Below are 26,444 nucleotides of genomic sequence, written 5' to 3'. Positions count from 1 at the left end.
TTAACAAAGCATCACTCAACAAAATATAAATGAAAAAGATTGTCATTCAGAAAAAACAAGGACTTTGCACAGTCTACGCTCTGCCTTCGAACTGTTTACCACATTAAAATGTGTCCAAACTTTACTGTTTCCTGTCACTCATTTTCCTCACTTTTCCAGCATACATACACACATGCTAAGTCTAAATTCTGTCATTGTAGCTCAATAAAACACATTATTAGTTATTTGTCATCATATCTGAGGTAAATGTTAATGTTCCCAATATGACTGACCACACTGAATTGTGTTAGCATACATGCTAAGTCTAAATTCTGACATTGTAGCTAAATAAAAACCATTATTAGTTATCTGACATCATATCTGAGGTAAATGTCAATGTTCTCAATATGGCTGACCACACTGAATTATGTTAGCATACATGCTAAGTCTAAATTCTGTCATTGTAGCTCAATAAAAACCATTATAGATAGATAGATAGATAGATAAATATAAATATCTATATTTAAAGATAAACATAAGTATATACATATGTATAAACACAAAAAATATATATATACAGTGTATCACAAAAGTGAGTACACCCCTCACATTTCTGCAGATATTTAAGTATATCTTTTCATGGCACAACACTGACAAAATGACACTTTGACACAATGAAAAGTAGTCTGTGTGCAGCTTATATAACAGTGTAAATTTATTCTTCCCTCAAAATAACTCAATATACAGCCATTAATGTCTAAACCACCGGCAACAAAAGTGAGTACACCCCTTAGTGAAAGTTCCTGAAGTGTCAATATTTTGTGTGGCCACCATTATTTCCCAGAACTGCCTTAACTCTCCTGGGCATGGAGTTTACCAGAGCTTCACAGGTTGCCACTGGAATGCTTTTCCACTCCTCCATAACGACATCACGGAGCTGGCGGATATTCGAGACTTTGCGCTCCTCCACCTTCCGCTTGAGGATGCCCCAAAGATGTTCTATTGGGTTTAGGTCTGGAGACATGCTTGGCCAGTCCGTCACCTTTACCCTCAGCCTCTTCAATAAAGCAGTGGTCGTCTTAGAGGTGTGTTTGGGGTCATTATCATACTGGAACACTGCCCTGCGACCCAGTTTCCGGAGGAAGGGGATCATGCTCTGCTTCAGTATTTCACAGTACATATTGAAGTTCATGTGTCCCTCAATGAAATGTAACTCCCCAACACCTGCTGCACTCATGCAGCCCCAGACCATGGCATTCCCACCACCATGCTTGACTGTAGGCATGACACACTTATCTTTGTACTCCTCACCTGATTGCCGCCACACATGCTTGAGACCATCTGAACCAAACAAATTAATCTTGGTCTCATCAGACCATAGGACATGGTCCCAGTAATCCATGTCCTTTGTTGACATGTCTTCAGCAAACTGTTTGCGGGCTTTCTTGTGTAGAGACTTCAGAAGAGGCTTCCTTCTGGGGTGACAGCCATGCAGACCAATTTGATGTAGTGTGCGGCGTATGGTCTGAGCACTGACTGGCTGACCCCCCACCTTTTCAATCTCTGCAGCAATGCTGACAGCACTCCTGTGCCTATCTTTCAAAGACAGCAGTTGGATGTGACGCTGAGCACGTGCACTCAGCTTCTTTGGACGACCAACGCGAGGTCTGTTCTGAGTGGACCCTGCTCTTTTAAAACGCTGGATGATCTTGGCCACTGTGCTGCAGCTCAGTTTCAGGGTGTTGGCAATCTTCTTGTAGCCTCGGCCATCTTCATGTAGCGCAACAATTCGTCTTTTAAGATCCTCAGAGAGTTCTTTGCCATGAGGTGCCATGTTGGAACTTTCAGTGACCAGTATGAGAGAGTGTGAGAGCTGTACTACTAAATTGAACACACCTGCTCCCTATGCACACCTGAGACCTAGTAACACTAACAAATCACATGACATTTTGGAGGGAAAATGACAAGCAGTGCTCAATTTGGACATTTAGGGGTGTAGCCTCTTAGGGGTGTACTCACTTTTGTTGCCGGTGGTTTAGACATTAATGGCTGTATATTGAGTTATTTTGAGGGAAGAATAAATTTACACTGTTATATAAGCTGCACACAGACTACTTTTCATTGTGTCAAAGTGTCATTTTGTCAGTGTTGTCCCGTGAAAAGATATACTTAAATATCTGCAGAAATGTGAGGGGTGTACTCACTTTTGTGATACACTGTGTATATATATATATATATATAAATAAATCTGATAATTTTACAAAGTTTATCTCATTTTAAACACTATACACTGCAATCTGCACAATGTCACTTACTGTTAGTAATTGGAACATCCAAGGCCTGAGCTCCTCTGCCTTCGGATTAAAAAGCGTACACACTGACTTCCACACACACATTAAAAACCTTGACATCATCATCCTACAGGAAACATGGTGCAAGGCCGACACGGTCACTCACTGTCCCCGTGACTACAGAGAAATCATACTACCCTCCCAAAAACTTAGCACAGTGCGCCAAGGCAGAGATTCAGGAGGTCTGATAATCTGGTACAAATCACACCTACACACGCTAATAAACATTATGAAAATTGGAAAATACCACATTTGGCTAAAAATAAACAAAACTATACTATCATCACAGAAGGATCTGTTTCTCTGTGCCATTTATATCCCTCCATCAGAATCTCCATACTACTCTGAAGACATGTTCTCAGAGCTGGAGAGAGAGACCTGCCATTTCCAAACCCAGGGAAACGTGCTCGTCTGTGGAGACCTGAACGCCAGAACAGGAACCCAACCTGATATTATAAATGATCAGGGAAACAGATTCAATAACAACCAAATTCTTAATACCAATTCGAACCTAAACCACAGAAACAATTATGATCACGTTACTAACAAAAATGGTAAAGACCTCCTGCAGCTCTGTCGAACTTTAGGTCTGTACATCGTCAACGGTAGAACTCGACGGGACTCATTAGGAAGATTCACGTTCTGCTCACCTCTTGGTAATAGTACAGTAGATTATGCAATAACAGATTTAGACCCTTTCTCTCTCAGTGCATTTACTGTTAAACCTCTAACCCCTCTGTCTGATCACAGCCAAATTACTGTGTTCATTAAAAAGACAGAAACTAACCCCACCACACACACACGGCCCAGTAAGCTGTACAGCATCTCCAGATCCTACAGATGGGCTGAGAACAGCGCAGAAGAGTTCCAGAAAGCAATTAGCAGCACAGAAATCCAAACTAGCTTAGATAACTTTCTGGACACTGCGTACATTCACAGTAAAAAAGGAGTAAATCAGGCAGTTAAAAATATTAATCAGATCTTTAAAAATACAGCAAATAAAGCTCAATTAAAAATTAAATCTAAATCAAAACCTAAATCTACAAAAGATGACAGCTGGTTCGACAAAGACTGTCAAATGTTAAGAACAGAACTCCGTAAAATATCAAACCAAAAACACAGAGACCCAAACAACAGCAACACACGACTTCTTTACTGTGAAACCCTCAAACAATATAAACGTACACTCAGAACCAAAAAAGCTCAGTACACCCAAAAACAACTAACAATTATTGAACAATCGATCAACACACATCAATTCTGGGACAATTGGAACAAATTAAAACATAGAGAACAGGAAGAATTGGCCATTCAGGATGGGGATATCTGGACAACCCATTTCCAATCACTCTTTAAAAATGTAGAATTAGATTCAAATCCTGAACAAAATCAAATTATTAGTAAATTAGAGGAACTGGAACGGGCTGTTAAAAACCACCAGAATCCTCTAGACTCTCTCATTACTGAGCAGGAACTTAAAGACAACATTAAAAAACTAAAAACAAAGAAATCATCAGGACCTGACAGGATCCTGAATGAAATGATCAAACACAACAGCTCCAAATTTCACCTGGCGATGTTAAAAGTCTTTAACCTGGTTCTGAGTGTCGGTTCCTTCCCTGAAATCTGGAATCAAGGTCTCATAACACCCATCTACAAAAGTGGAGATAAATTCGACCCAAATAATTACCGGGGCATCTGTGTGAGCAGTAACCTGGGGAAGTTATTCTGTAGTATAATTAACTCACGATTATTACACTTCCTTACCCAACACAACGTCCTGAGTAAAAGTCAGATTGGTTTTCTACCAAATTACCGCACTACCGATCATATTTACACCCTACACACCCTGATCCAAAAATATGTAGTTTATATGTAGTTTAAAATAACTCTAAAATATTTGCATGTTTTATTGATTTTAAAAAAGCTTTTGATTCCATTTGGCATGAAGGATTGTTTTATAAAATGTTGGAGAGTGGTGTAGGGGGTAAAACATACGATCTTATTAAATCCATGTACACAGAACACCAGTGTGGAATAAGAATCGGCAGTAAGAGAAACATCTCATCTCTCAGGAGCGTGGAGTGAGACAGGGCTGCTGTTTAAGTCCAACTCTATTTAATATCTATATTAATGAATTGGCCTCCATGTTAGAGCACTCAGCCACGCCCGGTCTCACTCTACACGACTCAGAGATTAAACTCCTGCTGTATGCAGATGATCTGGTCCTGCTGTCCCCCAGCGCTCAGGGTCTCCAGCACAAACTGGACCTGCTGCAGCAATACTGTCAGACCTGGGCCCTGACCGTCAACCTCAAAAAGACCAAAATTATGACCTTCCAGAAAAGAGCCAGATCTCAGGGAACCAAACACACATATAAATTAGGACACCATGAAATTGAGCACACTAAAGATTATACTTACCTCGGACTAAACATCAGTTCCACAGGAAACTTTAACCCGGCAGTAAATGAACTGAGAGAAAAAGCTCGCAGGGCGTCGACGCCATAAAACGTCAAACATTCGTAGAAATTCCGATTAGAATTTGGCTTAAAATTTTTGAATCAATAATTGAACCGATTGCTCTATATGGCAGTGAAGTTTGGGGTTCACTTACACACCATCAATTCTGTAATTGGGACAAACATCCATTAGAGACCCTGCACACAGAGTTCTGTAAAAGCATCCTAAAGGTGCACAGATACACCACGAACACACACCAACACACCACTAACACACACCACTAACACACCACTAACACACACCACTAACACACCACTAACACACCACTAACACACACCACTAACACTCTAAAACTAAAACTGAAACTAAAACTCAAAGTAAAATGCAGTGCTATTTGGCCCTAAACAGACACTACAGTGCAGCAGATTATCTGAGCACAGTATCCGACCCTAAATTAAGAAACACCCTGACGAGGTACAGACTGAGCGCACACGACCTGGCCGTGGAGACGGGGCGACACACCCGGTCCTGGCTGCCCCGGGAGGAGAGGTCGTGTCAGCACTGCACTCTCAGTACAGTAGAGACGGAGCTGCACTTCCTCACTCGGTGTACCAAGTACCACCACGTCCGCTCCTAATTCTTCCCTAAATTTAATAACATCATCCCCAACTTCACCTCCCTCCCAGACCCCGACAAACTGCCCCACCTACTGGGGGAGCACAGAGAGAGCTGCACACTAGCAGCACTCTATACTCACACCTGCCACCAGGTGAGGGACAGTGGGTGACCATGTCTCATACACACTCACACACACACACACACATACACACATACACACACACACACGCACATACACACACACACACACACACGCACACACACACACGCACACACACACACACGCACAAACTGATTGTTTTACTACCTCATTAATGTAAATATTATAATTTTTATTGTTATTATTTTTGCACTGTTTTTATTAATATTTTATTCTATTTTATAATATTTTTTGCACATGTAACTGTTCTGTATATTTTTGTTTTTCCTTATTGTTATTTTTATATTTCCCTGTAACTTGCTTTGGCAATACGAATGTCCTTATTTGTCATGCCAATAAAGCTTCTTTTGAGTTTGAGTTGAGTTGAGTTAGATAGATAGATAGATAGATAGATAGATAGATAGATAGATAGATAGATAGATAGATACTTTATTGATTCTTTGCAGGAAATTTCTTTGTTACAGCAGCTCACATGAGACAACAACAACTTCTTACATTCATACAACAATAACTAACAGTATGAAAAACAAGCAATAAAAAAAAAAAATTTACAGTATGATTCTATATACATGTAAACACTTTTTATGGTGCACGCAAAGCATACAAAAACGTAGGTGTTTATTATAAATTGTTATGAATTATTTTGAATTGTAATGAATTGTTAAACAGTCTGATTGCAGATGTAAGGAAAGATTTCCTGTAGCGTTCAGTCCTGCATCTGGGAGGAATCAGTCTGTGACTGAATGTGCTCTGTCGAAACACCTCCAGGGAGTGAAGTGGGTGTGAATTGTTGTTGATAATTGAGTTAAGCTTTGTGAGCATTCTTAACTCTGCTACCTGCTGAACTGAGTCCTGTTCAGACCCCACTATGGAGTTGACCTTCTTAATCTGTTTGTTTATTCGGTTTGTGTCCGTTGTTCTAGCACTCTCACCCCAGCAAACCACTCCAAAGAAAAGAGCACTGGCCACCACCGACTGATAGAAGGTGCAGAAAAGGGGCCTGCTGATCAGAATCAGAATCACTTTATTTCGCAAGGTATGTTACACATACGAGGAATTTGCTTTGGTGATACACACAATGATACACAACAGTCCACATAGTAGCACACAATACACATAATAGTACAGATAATTACACATGTATGACATGTAACATAGAACATATTTAACAGACACGACAGCACACGGACTGTTAACCAGTATTTACCAACATTTGCCCAAAGAAAACAACTGTGGTTAAAAAGTGTTACAGCTCTGGGGAAAAAGCTGTTAGCATGTCTGGATGTGTTTGTTTTTATTGTCCTGAGTCTTCTGCCAGATGGAAGAGTCTGAAAAAGGTGATGTCCAGGATGAGAGGGGTCTGCTGTAGTTTTGCCGGCACACTTCAGCACTCTGCTGTTGTAGATGTCCTGAAGCGTTGGCAGACTACATCCAATGATCCTCTCCGCTGTCCTGATTATACGCTGGAGTTTGGCTCGTTCATGTGATGTTGAGGAACCAAACCAGATGGTGATGGACGATGTGAGGATGGACTCTATTATTGCTGTGTAGAACTGGATCAGCAGACTCTGTGGCAGGTTGAATTTCCTCAGCTGTCTCAGGAAGAACATTCTCTGCTGAGCCCTCTTGGAGATGGAGAGTGTGTTCTTTTCCCACTTTAGGTCCCTGGATAAGGTGGTGCCCAGGAACTTCAGTGACTCCACCACTAACACCATAGAGCCATCAATTGTGAGGGGGGGCGTTGTTGCGCCTGAAGTCCACCACCATCTCTACAGTCTTTTGTGTGTTGATCAGCAGGTGGTTGTCTCTGCACCAGGAGACCAGCTACTCGACTTTCTGTCTGTAGGCAGACTCGTCACCATCGGTTATGAGGCCCACCACAGTGCTGTCATCAGCAAACTTAAGGATCTTTACAGCTGGTTCCTTAGAAACACAGTCATTGGTATAGAGACTGAAGAGAAGGGGTGAAAGCACACAGCCCTGTGGTACACCAGTACTTAGCTTCCACTGGTCTGAAATGTGTTTTCCTAGCCGTACCTGCTGTCTCCTGTTTGTCAGGAAGTCCATGATCCACCGGCAGATGGCATCCGGCACTGACAGCTGGGACAGTTTGACCTGCAGCAGCTCTGGCACTATGGTGTTAAAAGCCGAGCTAAAGTCCACAAACAGAACTCGAACGTAGGTTTCAGGACTGTCGAGATGCTGTAGCATGAAGTGCAGGGCCACGTTGACTGCATCATCGACAGATCTATTTGCTCTGTATGCAAACTGCAGGGGATCCAGTAAAGAATTTGTGATGGTCTTCAGGTAGGCTAGGATCAAGCGTTCGAAGACCTTCATGACTACAGATGTCAGGGCTACAGGTCTGTAATCATTCAGTCCAGAAATGTTCGTTTTTTTGGGGGGCTGGTATGATGGTAAATGCTTTAAAAGTAGGGCTGTCGTTAATCGCGTTAATTAATTAATTAATCAAGATTAAAATTTTTTATCTAACTATTTTTATTTGGCACATACATATATTTGTGATGTTTGTAGTTTTCTAAAAACACATTCGTATCTGATATTTATATGGACTAAGCGTTTACATGGACTGTTTTAATTAACACTTTTTATATAGCTACAGTCAATTACTTATAGATAATGTTTGCTAACTTGACTGTTTCAGGTATTTATAGGTGTTTAAATGGTAATTTAGAACAATATTTCCCAGTATTCTTTCTGCACAAACACAGTATTAAAGGGTTTTCTTAATAGATCTATGAAATAATCATATCTGTGTTTTGATGCTTTATTGATGCCTTATATTAGATCAAAACATTATGGTTGGTGCACCTGTTTTCAGTGTCAGGGTTATAAACAGGAAAAGATCCTCACTTTTGGCATTTTAGCTTTAATAATGGCTTTAGATTTAATAATTTTATCATATTTTATGAATGTTTCATTGGTAAACACGTTCTTGCAATAACAATGTGCATAACTTCAAATTTTGCTTAATTATTAGTTTGCGATTAATTGAGATGAATACATATATATTTAGGGCTGTCACACGATTAAAAATTTTAATCGAGATTAATCTAGATTAATTTTGTTCTTTAATCACGATTAATCTCGATTAAAATTTTTAATCGTGTGACAGCCCTATTTAAAAGATTTCAGCCTTCTTAAAAAGTACAGTCTGTTTTGCCATGTGTCTAGACCAGTCCAGCTTGCTGTCCATCTGAACTCCCAGGTACCTGTAGCTGAGTACAAGTTCCACCTCAGTTCCTAGAATGGTAACTGGCTCAGGATCCCTCCTCCTCCTTCTGAAGTCCACCACCATTTCTTTGGTTTTTGAGGTGTTGAGTTGAAGGTGGTTGTTGCTACACCAGTCCACAAAATCCTTGACCCGTGCCCCTGTATTCCTGCTCACATCCTGCCCTAATACAACCCACGACTGCTAAATCATCTGAAAACTTCTGAAGAAAACAGTTGTCTGAGTTATATTGAAAGTCCGATGTATACAGCATAAACAGGAACGGAGACAGGACTGTTCCTTGTGGGACCCCCATACTGCTCAAGGTTTTTACAGAGACACAGTTCTTAAGTCGCACAAACTGTGGTCTTGAAGTTAAATAGTCCATAACCCAGGAGACTAGAGCTGGTTCCACATTCATCTGCCATCATATCTTATTAGTTATCTGTCATCATATCTGAGGTAAATGTTAATGTTCTCAATATGACTGACCACACTGAATTATGTTAGCATACATGCTAAGTCTAAATTCTGTCATTGTAGCTCAATAAAAACCATTATTAGTTATCTGTCATCATATCTGAGGTAAATGTTAATGTTCTCAATATGACTGACCACACTGAATTGTGTTAGCATACATGCTAAGTCTAAATTATGTCATTGTAGCTCAAAAAAAACAAAACATTATTAGTTATTTGACATCATATCTGAGGTAAATGTTAATGTTCTCAATATGACTGACCACACTGAATTGTGTTAGCATACATGCTAAGTCTAAATTCTGTCATTGTAGCTAAAAAAAAAAACATTATTAGTTATTTGACATCATATCTGAGGTAAATGTTAATGTTCCCAATATGACTGACCACACTGAATTGTGTTAGAATACATGCTAAGTCTAAATTCTGTCATTGTAGCTCAATAAAAAACATTATTAGTTATCTGACATCATATCTGAGGTAAATGTTAATGTTCCCAATATGACTGACCACACTGAATCTTGTTAGCATACATGCTAAGTTTAAATTCTGTCATTGTAGCTGTTAGGATTTTCGGAACATAAAAACGTACATTTAATATGGGAAGTGTTCCGGCATTCACCCACGTGCTCCCTTTGTTCAAAATGGCGCCGGCCATGCTCCCTTTGTTCAAAATGGCGCCGGCCAGGCTCCCTCCCTGACTCCTACCGAGGGGGGGGAGGCGGAGCCCTGGGCTTTTTAGCACATTTCATTGGCTCCAACAGCAGCGGCGGAGGAGGAGCCTAGACTAGTTTAAAAGAAGGGCGCGCTCAGACGCCGGCTCTCTTTTTCTTTGGTGGTTGTGTTTCTAGACTGCAGGAGAAAGGAGCGCCGATCGGCTTAGCTCTGACATATATTCACAGATCATTTTTTACACTTAATAAAGTGTTTTGAAGAGTACTTTCTGGATTCTCTGACTGCTTTCTTCAGGACCTCTCGACAAAAGATTCGTCCTAACAAATGGTAGCAGAGGACGGTCGTAGAAACCTGAAGTAGCAGCAAAATTGATTCAGCTGATTGAGCTAAGACCGGAGATTCCGAGGATCTTTTGTACTCAGTACAAGGCGCGCCTATACAAGGTAAACAGATGTTCTCTGTATATGTATTAGCTGCATTTATTATTTAGCGTATTGAGTGTAAAAGTGAATCTCGGAATCCGTAAGTGTCTGATTAAATTACTAAAGTATCATTAGATAGTTTAAAACTGTGAATATATGCCGAAGCTAAAAAAAAAATAAAAAAATGTGTTTCCTGATTGCTGAGTTCGAACCAGACCGGTTAAAATAAATGGTAAAGGGCGCCATGTGTTCGGCAGCGGCTGGGCCCGGGACACAATTGAAGGGAAAGGACGCTTGTCTGTTTTGGTAACGAAGCGAACCTAATTCGAGTGTAATAAATTCTAACGAATTCGTCTGTTTTGGCAACGGAATTCGGGTAATTTGATTGTTAATCTCAAAGGAGTCTGGCTGTTTTGGAAACGGGACTCGGCTAGTTCGTCTGTTTCGGTAACGGAATTAGCCTAATTCGATCGTTCTAAATTCTAACTAGCCTGTCTGTTTTGGGAACGGGGCTGGAATAATTTGATTACTCTAAATTCTAAATTCGGTTCGTAAATAGTACATCAGGAGTTTGTTTGTCAGTGTTTCTGTGTGTATTTGTCTGCGAACCGCGGGTGAAACCGTGGGTGAGCAGTTTACTTTGTCCTTAACCTTTTGTTTGTCCGCCATTTTGGTCTTGGGAACGCAGCGTGGTTTCCCATCTATCCGCCATCTTGGCTCTGGGAACGCAGCGTGCTTTTCTGTCTATCCGCCATTTTGGTCTTGGGAACGCAGTGTGCTTTTCTGTCTATCCGCCATTTTGGCTCTGGGTTGCGCAGCGTGGTTTCTTTTGTTCGGCGGCCATATTGGCTCCGGGCGCACAGCGTGATATCTTGCTGTATGTCGGCCATTTCGGCTCTTTATGCGCAGCGCATTTCTGTCGGATATCTTTGCCTTTGTATGCCTGGATTGGGTAAGTGCTGCAGTTAATTTTATAATTTAATTTAATTTTATAATCTTAAGATAACTGAGTTAAGATAAAGTATTTGTTATGGTACCTTATTAAGTGTGTTTTAATGTGGGTGGCGTCTGAAAGAATCCAGTGAGTTTTGCGACGGGGAGTCGAGTCTTTTGTCTCGGTTCCTTTTGAAGAGCCGCATATTTACATGGCGACTCCCGGAAGAGTCGGTTCCTTTGTTTCGGTTAGAAGAGCCGGTTCATAGATTCGAATCATTTTACGACACATCGCTAGTGATTATACAGTTTGAAAAAGTTTTATGTCATTTGAAATGACACACTACACATCCCTAACTGTTTTAATTGTTGCATCAACATGTTTCTTCTATTGCATTTGAGTTAAAGACTACGGTTGTGAGGTTTGTATCCACTCCTGTTTGCATTACACCGAAGAGACCCCCCCTTGCTGTTTGTTCTGAGTACGTTTTAAATGAGTTACTTTCTACTTTTTGCTTGAGTAGATTTTTAGAGTAGTAACTTTACTTGTAACTAAGTAAAGATTCATTAAAGTAATAGTACTTTTACTTGAATACAATTTTTTTGGTACTCTTTCCACCTCTGATTAGGACATATGGTAATATATTAGATTATATATTGTCAAAGCTTATGTTTATTTGAGAGTGATGTCGTGTTTTTCTCTGTATACAAATGCTGAATACAAGTAAAAGGTAAAAGCTATTATATTACTGTTTCTAAAATATTGTGTAGTTGTGAAGGGTGAGATTTCGTAGACTGTTGCAAGGTTCAGAAGTTTACAGGTGAGGCCTTTCATTGTTGATGTTTTTGGCAGTTTTTCTGGAATTTGTATTGTTCGTGTCAATGTCTGAGTTATATCGTGTCGACCGAGATTGGGAGTTATATCGTGATATAAATTTTAGCCATATCGTCCAGCCCTAGTGTGGGGGTTGTGAAGTTAGGAACACATGTCTACGTGATCCAAAAGTTTAAGGCCTCCATTGTAGTGTTGATGTTAAACTTTAGAAATACTGTATGTGCTCCCCTCTGTAGTTGATAGTGAATTGGAGAAAGCTAAAAGGTTGAAAAAAATTTACTTTTAAAAGGGTTTTAATATCTGTTGAAAATGATTTAGCTCTGACACAGATTATAGTCCAACATAAGAAGCCATTTGTTTAAGTGTGAATTCTGCCCCCGCTGAAAATCACACAGACACCCACTGAGGAGAAACAGGAAGTAACCAATTCAGCACAGATGGCGCCGCCCGACACAGCTGTGCTGAGCCCCTCCCCCATATGTAGTGTCAGCCATTTCTGAGCAGACGGCCACCTCCCTCCCGTCTCTCACTCTCACACATACCTCAAATACCACACCCAACGCTCCTGTTTTACAGCACACACAAACACACTGATAATGAGCATCAGAGTGAACAAGGTAAAGACATACACACATCAAATGTGACATTAAAGGTGCTAAGTGGGGTTTTACATGCTAAATCAGAAGAATATGAGCAGCTTAGAAGGCAACAGTTTGATTTTCAAATGAAAGTACAAGAACAGGTACAGCAATTGTCCAATGTGTTAACAGATCAAGTAAAGATGTTGACTGACAAAGTAGAGAGGGCTGAGTGTATTCCTCCAAGAGAACAGGAACTAGAATCTGGGAGGGAGGAATCAGAAGAAGATCGGGGCCAGTGATAGCTTGGTGGTTGAGGTACTGGACTAGTGGGCAGAAGGTTGCCGGTTCAGGCCCCGCCGCCGCCAGGTTGCCACTGTTGGGTCCCTGAGCAAGGCCCTTGACTCTCAATTGCTCATCGTGTTCCGCTCATTGTGTAAGTCGCTATGGATAAAAGCGTCTGCTAAATGCTGAAAATGTAAATCAGAAGAAGAGGAGGAAGATATTGGAAGTGAAGATAGCAGCTGGAGGAGAGCAAGTAGGGGAAGAAAACAAGGTAAAATGCAAGGTAGGGTTGTCAGGCCTAAAATTAGGGCCAGTAACAGTAGAGAAGGTGTATTACTGGTGAGGATCTGGATGTGGAATGAAAGGAAAGGAAAGTTGAGTAAAAAATGAAGCTTTTGGCAGATATGAGAGGGACTTAGCGGTTATCAAATCAGCTAGAAACTTCAAGGGCTGAGTTTGACATAAGGATGGGAACAGGTGAGACTGGCCATGAAGAGCCAAAATGCACTAAAACGGTCCCCCTGTGTCTAGCTATCTTACTGACACAGAACCTTTTGAGCAGTAACACCGTGTTGATTCAATATGTTGATGACTTGCTAATTGCTTGTACTTCTGAAGAGCTCTGGTTACAGGATACTGTTACCATTCTTACTCATCTGGCGAACTTAGGATACAAAGTCAACAAAGCCAAACTGCAGATATGCCGACCTGTCGTGACATTTCTAGGATGGAGGGTTTCCAGCAAGGGTCACTCCCTGACTGCTGACACCAGAGGTTGCATCCTGAATCACCCGAAGCCAACTACCGTGAGTCACCTTCTGTCTTTTCTTGGCTTGACAGGTTATTCCAGGAACTACATCCCTAATTACTCAGGCTTGGTTGCACCTTTGAGGGCTGAAATTACCAGGTTAGGTCAAAGAAACCTAACAACCTAAGTAGAGTGGGCCAAGCCCCTTGAGGCTGCTTTTATTGAATTAAAACAGCAACTGACCTTAGCCAGTGACCTACAACAACCGAAATACTCTGACCCTTTCTATTTGGATGTTTCTGAAAAGAATGGCATTATAAATGCAGTTCTTTTTCAGAAAAGGGGGGAGTGGAGAGCTGTACCCTTGTACCATAGCTCAAACAGCACATTTGGTCATGTCATCCTCTTATTGTCAATACAAGTCATGTACCCTTGTACCATAGCTCAAACAGCACATTTGGTCATGTCATCCTCTTATTGTCAATACAAGTCATGTACCCTTGTACCATAGCTCAAACAGCACATTTGGTCATGTCATCCTCTTATTGTCAATACAAGTCATGGTGTGACTGCATTTTTGATTTCCACAGCCTTTACCCTGTCAAGAGCGAGAAAAGACAGAATCAATAGTATTCTCACTCAACCTCATATCTCATACACTACAGGGAAGATGGTGAACATCAGGACTATATTACTCTATCTATTTTTTCTGGGCCTGACAGGAATCCTGAATTGGAAATGTTTGTGAAAGGATTTGCATCCAGAGATGCTGCAACAGACAGGAAACAAGTGGGCTTAGTTAAAATTTTAGCAAATGATACTTCGTGTCATTGTCCCTCCTATTCAATTTATTGGCTTAAACTGTTGAACTACATGCTCTAATAACAGCCTCTAGACTGGCTGAAAGCAAAACTGCTTACATGTTTATGAACTAAACTTTCACATATGGAATCGAACAATTGGTTGTATTTGGTGGGAGAGTGTCTTGTTTTGACTAATTTAAATTTGGAAATCGCCCACCATACCTTGTTGCACAACTTGTGGGTGCAATTCTGCTGCCCAAACAGAGAGCCATTTTGTAAATTGTGCATATTCTAAAGTTTTGTTCCAATTTTACAGGACAATGCCAGAGGTGACACTGCCGACAAAGCTGTTGCACACCTTCCACTGCTCACTAACGACATTATTTGTTTACAGGTCCAGCTAACACCAGACTTTGATTGAACTAACTTTAAAATTCTGTGCTTTCCAACAGGATAAACACATTTAGAAGGTTCTGATTGTGTGTCTCCTGATGTTTGGAGATGTCCAGTGGGCAGACCATGTCTTACTAAAATACTATACCATACCAAATTGACCCATGAGTAGAACCATGTGTCAAACAGGGGGGGACACAATAAAACAATCTATGCAAATCTAGATAATAAAAACCTGCCAAATGCAACAAGGGCTCCTAGTGAAGGACATCCTGTCTCTAATAATCTTTTGAACTGAGACAACATTGTGTCTATTACCCAGCTACTGGAGGAGCTGTGAAGAGGGAAATCGGCACCAAACACTGAAAATAATAATTCTCATACAGATGAGCATGAGATAAACATAAAAAAAAAAAATGCCTTTAGGCCGTTTGAAATTCTGTTTGGACAACTCTACAAAGACATGGATTGAAAATATTTAATGGACAAAATTCTAATCGGACACAGGCAAAAATGCAGATTTAATGCTTGGTTGCCGTAAATTTTTTAATTATTTTTGTTTCAGTTGCCCACATCTGGTGGAAAGAGGTTAAGAGGGGTCGGTCTCTGCATATGCGGAGTCTCCACACTGATCTCGTTTAGGTTTATTTAATGTTTTATTTTCAAGATTTGATTGTAAAATTTGAATAAAGGGGGGAGTATAATGGAATGAGAGTTTATGTTTAAATATGGCAGGAGTACTATGGCAGGAATAAGAATTTATGTTTAATATGCTGCTTTGTGTATTAAATCCTGTGATACATTGTGCTGGGGCAGCTGGACTGGCAGACCTACGGATATGCATGCAGATTCAGGGACGCCTGGTGAAGGTAATCTTCAGCCTTACCTCCTGTTTAGAGAAAAGGGAGTTGTAGCAATCTGTAGTATCTCTCAGCGCTGCTGCTTGCTTGGACTCAGGTGAGATTAACCTTTTGCGACCCTGCGGTCACATATGAGGACATTACATTTTGGTTTTGTTATGCCTTATTCCTTGACCTGCTAAACTTCGATCGATTGTCCCCATTAGTGGACACTTTTGCCTGCCATCTAGTGGTAGCAAAAGTACTAGAACACTAATAAAGTTTGTTTGTTTCTTTATTGAGATTTTGACATTATGTTTTGCACTTTGGTTGCATTTATGACGGAGGCGGTGGTTGCTCATTGCACGAGATTCAGGTTGTATCGGACACAGACATGGACGGTTCGGTGTCTCTGGTTCGCCTCGCTTGCGTGTCTTTGGACTGTGGGAGGAGACCGGAGCACCCGGGGGAAACCCACACGACAACATGCGGGCTCCGCAGAGGGGGAACCTTCTTGCTGTGACAGTGTGCGACAGTGCTGCCCACTGAGCCAGCCCAACTAATAAGGTTAAAAACATAAGGAATAGGAAAAATACATTGAAAAAATCAAAGCTCGGGTCTCAGGAGATTAAATATAATTGCTTACACGGACTCCGGTAAGATTCAATTTAATTGGTCATATTTTTTGGAAATTGTTAATTGGCAATTGTTAATATTTGATGCTTGTGTTGTATCCGATGAATCTTTTCTAGCTAATTGATCAGGTCAACTCACTCATTTTATAATTAAGAGGTTTATTGAAAAGTTACAAAGAAATCGGCTCTCCCCAGGCTCTCAGGCTGCAGCGTTCTGAGTCTTCACCCCTCAGGGAAAGTTGAAGCACAGACCCCGACCTGTGCATGCAAAAGGTTTTTTATACCCCTTGTCAAGACCTTATGCTCGTAAAGTGACACGTATCCCTAGTCACCAACCTGTCCTAACCATTTTTCCCTCCTGGCTTTTATCTGGTTTATGATTTTACCACATTTATTGGGGTGGGTGTGTGAGCCCAGCTGGGCGCAGCTGCACAGCTGGGGGCAGCAGTTATGGAGAGCAGGATGTGATTTATTAGCCACAATTGTGCTAAGGTTTTAGTATTCTTTATTGTTGGCTGGAGACTTAAGAACTTACACAGTGAGGTGTAAGTTGGATTTACATAGAGAGTTGTAAATCGGGAGAATAAACAAGAGGCTTATTCGGAATAAACAAGAGGTTTATTCAGAATAAACAGGTGGTTTATTCAGGGAAGAAAATTGGGCCCTTCGAAGTTTTTTGACCAAGGTTTTAGCGTGGGAAACCTGGTGCGGACAGATGGGTTTGTAATGTTGTGAATAATGCACTAGCCTCTCAGAAGGAGAGGACAAGTTGCATCCAACTAATAAACAATACAAAAACCAACTATACGTAGATATATGAAAATTGAGGATTGGTGACTGGATTGAAGAATTTATTGGATTTATGTTTTGTATGTGTCTATGTGTTGTATGAGACAACGTATGTGTTTGTTGAAATAAGAAGGGGGTGGAAGGTATTGTTTGTGTTGTACTTGTGTGTCTTTGTTCTAAGTGTTACACATAAACAATTTTTTAATAATCTGTCCAGGTGAACTTAAGCAGTGGAATGGAAAGTAAAAAGTAAGTTGGAATGGAAAGTAAAAAGTAAGTTGGAATGGAAAGTAAAAAGTAAGGTAGAATGGAAGGAATTGTGTAAAGTGGAATTGAGTTGTCTTAAGGGACAAAGTAGTTTGGCAGTTCGACAATACGACTGCAGCAGGTTGGAACAAGTCCAGACAGTATTGTTGTACTGTGGGGATTGATGGCGGTGTTATGTTTAGAAAATAAAGGAATGACCAAGACAGGGACAAGGAGATCGTCTGTAGATAAGGAAGAGATGATGGTAATAGTCAAATCAGAGATGGCATGGAGGGACCAATTGACTATAGAAACAGGTTATGATGACACAAATACCTGACTGGAATGGGTCAAGTACTCAGTATCTTCAGTGAAGATAGATAACTGCTTTGTTTGCGCAGCTGAAAAACCTAATTTGGCCACACATCCAGTAACTTCAGGAAATTGGACATGCCTACTCTCATTGTTCAATGAGATTGAGCCAGTAGGGTGTGAGAATTTATCCATGTCTCACCCACTAACTCAGGAACCAACCCCAACCAACATCAAAGCTTATAAAGACAATTACACCTGTTTCAGGAGCAACAAACCAGGACCGATAAACAGGGGACATTTTTCAGAGGGATGGTGTAAGGAAACCATTATCTTGGATAGTGATGGGAATTATACAGGCAGCCAGCTGAATGCACAAAAATTCAGTTGGGCGGATTTAGTATGGTTGTGTGGAGATATGAGGATCCGGCGAAGGTTGCATGGGATGCCGGGGACGTCCTGACCAATCACCACAGCCATCGAAGAAACACCCGAGAGGTCAAACCTGGCGGATCCTTCGACAAGACCGTGTGGATTGATGGTATAGGGGTCCCAAGGGGGGTCCCAGATGAAGTTAAGGCTAGGAACCAGATTGCTGCAGGGTTTGAAAGTGCACTCTTTTGGTGGGTAACTATCAATAAGAATGTAGACTGGATAAACTATCTCTATTACAATCAGCAGAGATTTGTTAATTTCAGTGTTCAGGCCATTGAGGGACTGAGAGACCAGCTAGACCAGACTTCACTTATGACCATACAGAATAGAATGGCGTTGGACATGTTGTTGGCAGAGAAAGGTGGAGTTTGCCAGATTGTGGGTTCATCGTGTTGCACCTTCATCCCCAATAATACTGCACCTGATGGTAGTGTGACACGAGCTTTGGAAGGATTGAGGGCTTTGTCACGAGAATGGAAGGAAAATTCAGGGATAGACAATGGATGGGTCAAGTGGCTAGAAGGGATATTTGGACCATGGGAGGGAGTTATTGCGAGTTTGGTGATGTCAGCATGCGTGGGAACGGCAATTTTAGTGGTATGTGGTTGTTGTGTCCCGTGTATCAGGGTGTTAATGGGAAGATTTGTAATAGATATAGTGAGTAGAGGAAGCAGAGGGGGGCAGGATCCACCAGTTATCCAGATGATGTTGGCTGATTTGTCTAGATATCATGTAGATGATGATGAGGAGGATACCCTTGAAGGTGGGCCGGAAGACCCACTTCGAGCAGTATAAGTGCTACTAACTCTGCTTAATTAAAGGTAAAACCGACCAGACAAGACGAGGAGAGAGGACCAGCACTACTGATCACACACCGTGATGAAGGAAGGAGACTTGGAAGGACTGGCAGAGGCAGACACTGAGGGGACTGGAAGACCCACTCCAAGGGACAGAAGTGCCACTAACTGGACCTGCCTACAGGGAACTAAACACAGCAGAAAGCCCGACAAAACCAACCATGTGGAAGAAGAGTCCAGAGGAGCCACCGGAACAAGAAGATGGGAAAGGATTTGATTAGACTAGGAGGGAAAAACATAAACATATAGTTCGCAGACACGCAGATCATCTTTGAGAACACTAGTTAAGTACAACACACATAGTTTAGCTACAAAACGCAAGGGGTTAGTTCAGGATTGTGTACGATGTATATATGTTTGGTACTCTGCTATTTTTAGAAAAGATATTCTCTGTGTTTCATCGTTTAAATGTTTGTGCCGCTGCGGAAACAGGTAAGACCGACAGGGGAGAATCCATGAGACTGTATGAGCCATGCAGAGAAACAGGAGCTATGGGCCCCTTCTGAATATCTGCAGCTCCGTCTGGTGGAGGACAACCTGAACGGACTTCCTGTAGAAGCTACGCACCCATTGTTTTTATTTTTTCTTCTCTTTTTGATTTCCTATTTTTATTATTTTTGTTGTTTGTTTGTTTGTTTTAGGGTTAGGAGCTGTTGCGATAGGTACGGTTCCTTTAGTTTAACTGGTAGCCTTTTTATTTTTAGATCAATAAAAAACATTATTAGTTATCTGACATCATATCTGAGGTAAATGTTAATGTTCTCAATATAACTGACCACACTGAATCTTGTTAGCATACATGCTAAGTTTAAATTCTGACATTGTACCTGTATAAAAACCATTTTTAGTTATCTGACATCATATCTGAGGTAAATGTTAATGTTCTCAATATAACTGACCACACTGAATTGTATTAGCATACATGCTAAGTCTAAATTTTGTCATTGTAGCTAAATAAAAACCATTATTAGTTATCTGACATCATATCTGAGGTAAATGTTAATGTTCTCAATATAACTGACCACACTGAATCTTGTTAGCATACATGCTAAGTTTAAATTCTGACATTGTAGCTGTATAAAAACCATTTTTAGTTATCTGACATCATATCTGAGGTAAATGTTAATGTTCTCAATATAACTGACCACACTGAATTGTATTAGCATACATGCTAAGTCTAAATTTTGTCATTGTAGCTAAATAAAAACCATTATTAGTTATCTGTCGTCATATCTGAGGTAAATGTTAATGTTCCCAATATGACTGACCACACTGAATTGTGTTAGCATACATGCTAAGTATAAATTCTGACATCGTATAAATGAATGAATGAGTTAGTATCAGTACTTACACTGCTGTCCAGTAGGGGCGCTAATAAACCTGAACGTTGTAGATCAACCACCTCAATTCAAACAGAAGAAGAAGAAGAAGCTGCAGCAGCTGGTGTGTTTGTATTGATGTGAATCATCTGTAAGTAAAATATTTATTTATTGATTTATTACACTTTAATTATTAACTACATTCTAATTAATAACAGAACTAGAGTTCATAATAAAATATTACTGAGGATTTGAGGAGCTTTAACTTCCTTTTCACACAAACTACTAGCTTCTCCGCTAACTGTTAGCATCACACATGATTCAGTACTGATGAACCGATTCATTTGAACCGATCCAGCAAAATGAATCAGTTTATCAGAACTAAATCTAACATTTTTATAGAAACACATCGAGTTCTATTTTTATTTACATTTATGATATTTAGTGGAGTTCAATATTTAAAACACATTTATTATTTTACATTTAGTTATTCAGACAAATGGTACAAAGCTCAAACCCAGTAAAAAGAAGAATGTGTGATGTGTTCATTCTCTTCAATCTTTATTTCACTGAAGATGTAAGAAGTTCTGTTGGAGGTCTTTTCTGCCAGATGCTGCCCACAATAGTTGTAACGTTCTCACCGTGTTTAGAGCCTCACAGAATAAACAATAGCCAATTAAAAGAGTCTAAAAGAATGAGGCAGAATATTCCTTAAAGGAGAAATAAGTACATCTATCTATCTTTGTATTAGATCTTTAATAATGCAGTCAGCAGAAGAGGGACACGTCACCCCGGAGGATCTACAACATGAAGGATTCCAGAAGAAACCAATAAAAAAAGAAGAAGATGAAGATGAGGACGATGATTTCTTCTGTAAGTAAATATGGAGCAATGAGCCATTTCTCCACCAGACAGTGTGGTACAGTACAGTATGGTACAGTACAGTGTGGTACAGTACAGGGTGGTACAGTATAGTACAGTACAGCGTGGTGCAGTGCAGTGTGGTACAGTACAGTATGGTACAGTGTGGTACAGTACAGTGTGGTGCAGTACAGTGTGGTACAGTACAGTATGGTACAGTACAGTGTGGTACAGTACAGTATGGTACAGTACAGCGTGGTACAGTATAGCGTGGTACAGTACAGTGTGGTACAGTACAGTATGGTACAGTACAGTGTGGTACAGTACAGTGTGGTACAGTACAGTGAGGTACAGTACAGTGTGGTACAGTACAGCGTGGTACAGTACAGTGGTACAGTACAGTGTGGTACAGTACAGTGTGGTACAGTACAGTATGGTACAGTACAGCGTGGTACAGTATAGCGTGGTACAGTACAGTGTGGTACAGTACAGTATGGTACAGTACAGTGTGGTACAGTACAGTGAGGTACAGTACAGTGTGGTACAGTACAGCGTGGTACAGTACAGTGAGGTACAGTACAGTGTGGTACAGTACAGTGTGGTACAGTACAGTGAGGTACAGTACAGTATGGTACAGTACAGCGTGGTACAGTACAGTGTGGTATAGTACAGTGAGGTACAGTACAGTATGGTACAGTACAGTATGGTGCAGTACAGTATGGTACAGTACAGTATGGTACAGTACAGTGTGGTATAGTACAGTGAGGTACAGTACAGTATGGTACAGTACAGTGTGGTGCAGTACAGTATGGTACAGTACAGTATGGTACAGTACAGTGTGGTACAGTACAGTATGGTGCAGTACAGTGTGGTACAGTACAGTGTGGTACAGTACAGTATGGTACAGTACAGTGTGGTGCAGTACAGTATGGTACAGTACAGTATGGTGCAGTACAGTATGGTACAGTACAGTGTGATACAGTACAGTGAGGTTAGTATTGGGGTCACTAATCAGTAGAAATAATAAGAGAATGTGGATAGTGGGATTAGAACCTGTACTGTACCGTACTGTCCTGTGGAGAAGTGCTGCTCCACTCCAGTCTGGATTTAAGGTTCAAATCTAACTAGGATTTATTTGTGATTGGAAAACCAAACCCACAATTTTACATTTCCTCCAGTTGTTGAGTTTCTTCTTCACATGTTGATGGAATTTCAGGTGAAGGATCTTTAATCCCTGTGGAACAAGTCATGGAACTCTTCTCCTCAGTGGACCAACAGTGTGGAGGTTTCCAGATGAAGCCTGTGAAGAAGGAAGAACCTGAAGATACAGATGAACTCAGTAAGACTTTTTTATCTTCAGCAAAATCACATTTTTATTTAATAAAGTTTTATTTTGTAACCTTATTTTTTCTCCAGGAATTTAAACTGTATCACTAGTCCTGCTACTAGCACCTCCACCATAACCACCACTACTAGCACCTCCACCATAACCACCACTACTAGTACCTCCACCATAACCACCACTACTAGTACCTCCAACATAACCACCACTACTAGTACCTCCACCATAACCAACACTAGTAGTACGTCCACCATAACCAACACTACTAGCAACTCCACTAGTACCACCACCATAACCAACACTACTAATACCACCACCATAACCAGCAAGACTATTACCCCTGCCACCACTATAACTACTAATAATCCCGCCACCAGTATAACTAAACCTATAACCACAACCACCACAATTTTTAGTACAATCACTACTACCTCCACTATCGCCACCACCACCACTATCACAACGACTATTAACACGACTATTACCTCTGTCACCACTACAACTACCACCACTACTATTAGTGGCCAGTGATAGCTCAGTGATTAAGGTACTGGACTAGTAAACAGAAGGTTGCTGGTTCAAGCCCCGCCACCACCAAGTTGCCACTGTTGGGTCCCTGAGGAAGGCCCTTAACCCTTAATTGCTCATCGTGTTCAGCTTATTGTGTAAGTCGCTTTGGATAAAAGCATCTGCTAAATGCTAAATTAAAAATTAATTACTATTATTACCACTACCACCGTCACTACTACTAATAAAGATTTGTTCTGTTTCTCATCACTTTTATGTGAGCAGGAAATTAATAATTCAGGATGAATCAGGTTACAGGACTTTAACACAGGATCTCAGTTTGGGTGAAAAATTCCTTTTTAACATTTACTAACAATGTTTATTTATATAAATATATTTGATTCTTTCTGCTTCAGAACTGAACAAGGATTTCTCCTGCTCCTCGTGTCCACGTTCCTCTACAACCCAAAATCACCTCCACAATCACATCAAGAGCTGCAACCATGATAAATATGAGACTCTGGTGAAGATTAAGACTGAACATGAGGATCTGATGCCCACCAGAAGCTCCAGTAATCAGCAAACGTCCTCTGGTCCTGTCAGCATTAACACCTCTCTCAGTCCCACACAGGAAGAAGGAAACGTCTGCTCACAGTGTGGGAAATGCTTCAGGTCCCAGAGTGCCCTCAAAAGACACCAGCGCATTCACACTGGAGAGAAACCGTATCAGTGCTCACAGTGTGGGAAGAGTTTTAATGATCAGAGTTATCTCAAAGAACACCAGCGCATTCACACTGGAGAGAAACCATGTCAGTGCTCACAGTGTGGGAAGAGTTTTAATAGACAGAGTCATCTCAAAAAACACCAGCGCATTCACACTGGAGAGAAACCACATCAGTGCTCACAGTGTGGGAAGAGCTTCAGTTTCCAGAGTGAACTCAAAGTACACCAGCTCATTCACACTAGAGAGAAATCGTATCAGTGCTCACAGTGTGGGAAGAGTTTTAATACACAGACATGTCTCAGAATACACCAGCGTGTTCACACTAGAGAGAAACCATATCAGTGCTCACAGTGTGGGAAGAGCTTTAGTACACAGAGTTATCTCAAAATACACCAGCGCATTCACACTGGAGAGAAACCATATCAGTGCTCACAGTGTGGGAAGAGTTTTAATCAACAGAGTGATCTCAAAATACACCAGCGCATTCACACTGGAGAGAAACCATATCAGTGCTCACAGTGTGGGAAGAGTTTTAATATGCAATGTAATCTCAAAATACACCAGCGCATTCACACTGGGGAGAAACCATATCACTGCTCACATTGTGGAAAATGCTTTGCTTATTTAACAACATTTAAGAAACACAAGTGTGACGCATTCAATTGTACCAAATAAATGAATGGTTTGATTTTTAATAGATAGGTAGATACTTTATTGATCCTAAAGGAAATTAAGGTCCCAGTAGCATTATATATCAAATATAATTAAAAAAACAGCAGAAACATGACTAAGATTGAAGGTAACCTGAGTTCTACAACGAACTGACAACGAATGTGTCCATGTGAATTGGGAATTTTTAAAGGTAAAAGCAAAGATCGGTTGTGTGTCAGGATGTACAGGAATAGAGAAAAAAGCAAATATCAACAACTGTGTACCGTTAGTAAGAGGCAGGTACAGATGTAAGTATTGTGATTACATCTGCCTTTAAAACTGGGTTCACAGGTCTGTTATAGGCAGAAACAGTAGGAACAATGATGCCCTGAGCTAAACATAAGATGGAAGGTTGTATTCCGCTCGCCTTATCAGCAGACAGGGGATATTGTTTTACAAATACTGGCTCCTGTGTCTTTAAAGAATTACACGGAATAAGACCGGCCTCGTTCTTGTGGGTGGTCTACAATGAAATAGGAACTGAGAACAGGTGTTCAGGGATAGAGAAAGAGGAAAGAGCATGAGAGCATTGTACATCCTGTAACTGTGGATGATAGTTTGAAACAGAAAACACAAGCCTCAGAATTAGTGTTACTCAGAATAAGGAAATAGTGACGCCAAGTTTATGATTTATTATCTTATTTTTACCTTTGGGACTGTTTACCATATTCAGAACCTGTACCCTGTTCACACTGTTTTTTATAACACTCACGTTCATAATGACCAGGTATTTCACAATAACAGCATTTTCCCTTTCTACCATTCCTCCTGACCGCCCCCCATGAAGCATCCTGTACACAAGAAACAGACACAGCAGATGAATTAGTACACTTAACAGGAAATGCTCCAGAACCTTCTCATTCTCACACATGCTTCTGAAAGTCAGTGCACACATGCACACTCATGTCAGTTATGCCTGATTGTAAACGCATAACCTGAGAATCATCTGCATGTATATTATTCCAGCAAGTGTTGATAGCAAAATGTAAATCAGAACTATAGTCACACCTTCACTTCAGAAGGACAAGCAGTGTTTACAATATATAAATCAAGATACAACTTAGGTTTTGTTGTTTGTCCCTGAGAAACCCTCCCTACATTCTGTTTTTTTTGTCTGACTTACAATAACAGACTCAAACCGACACAGAATCCGTATTCCTCTTATTCTCTGTTTTTGTTTTTCCATCTTACATTCATCCCAAATACCTTTCTGTTCCATCCAAAGATCTAAACCATCTGTCATAAATCCATATTCCCAAACAGGGTCTCCATATTTATCCACTATACACAGTGTATCAGTTCACAAATATTCAGATTCAAAAGAACCTTCCCTAAAACCTGTGAATTTCATCCATCCTTACAAATTATCAATCCAACTTTGTCCTAATCCATCAAGCCATTGCTCAGGAGTTTCATGGGAATTTGGAACAGTCAACATTTTTAGAACCTTTGGCACCCGTTTTTTTTTTTTTTTTTACACCCCTTTTTCTCCCCTTTTAGCGCATCCAATTGTTCAATTAGCATCGTGCTTCCTCTCTGTCTACGCCGAACCCTGCCCTGACGGAGGTGATTGAAGCTAACCCGTATCCCCTCCGAAACACGAGCAGCAGCCAGATGCATCTTTGCCACCCACACACTGACGAGTTTGGCGCCACCTAGCGTTGCATGCGGAGAGACACACCCTAAGGGCACCCTCTCCCATCTCTGTGTAAGCGCCTCCAATCAGCCGGCAGAGAACGCAATCGCATTCTGACAGAGAGAGACCCACATCCGGTTCTTTGTCCCACCCCCCACATGAGTAACCGGCCAATTGTTGCTCATATAGCCACTCAGCTTCGAACCGGTAAAGCAAGGCTGGATTCGATACCACGCTCTCAGAATCCAGCCCTGGTTGCACCCGTTTTAAAACACTAA

The 26,444-nt window shown here is 40.8% G+C and overlaps 1 long non-coding RNA gene and 1 pseudogene across 1 annotated transcript; both read right to left on the bottom strand.

The window, feature by feature from the left end:
- Positions 1–26,444, bottom strand: part of LOC134331611 (zinc finger protein 850-like) — a 150,444-nt pseudogene that overhangs the window by 116,517 nt on the left and 7,483 nt on the right.
- On the bottom strand, positions 6,167–23,508 carry LOC134332720 (uncharacterized). Its single transcript, XR_010015299.1, has 3 exons — positions 22,406–23,508; positions 20,418–20,534; positions 6,167–6,570 (listed from the first exon to the last, which is right to left on the bottom strand). It is a non-coding gene; the product is annotated as an uncharacterized LOC134332720 (long non-coding RNA).

This window comes from Trichomycterus rosablanca, chromosome 1 (genome assembly GCF_030014385.1).
Source record: "Trichomycterus rosablanca isolate fTriRos1 chromosome 1, fTriRos1.hap1, whole genome shotgun sequence".
Classification (NCBI taxonomy): domain Eukaryota; kingdom Metazoa; phylum Chordata; class Actinopteri; order Siluriformes; family Trichomycteridae; genus Trichomycterus; species Trichomycterus rosablanca.
This window is presented reverse-complemented; position numbering and strand designations above follow the sequence as displayed.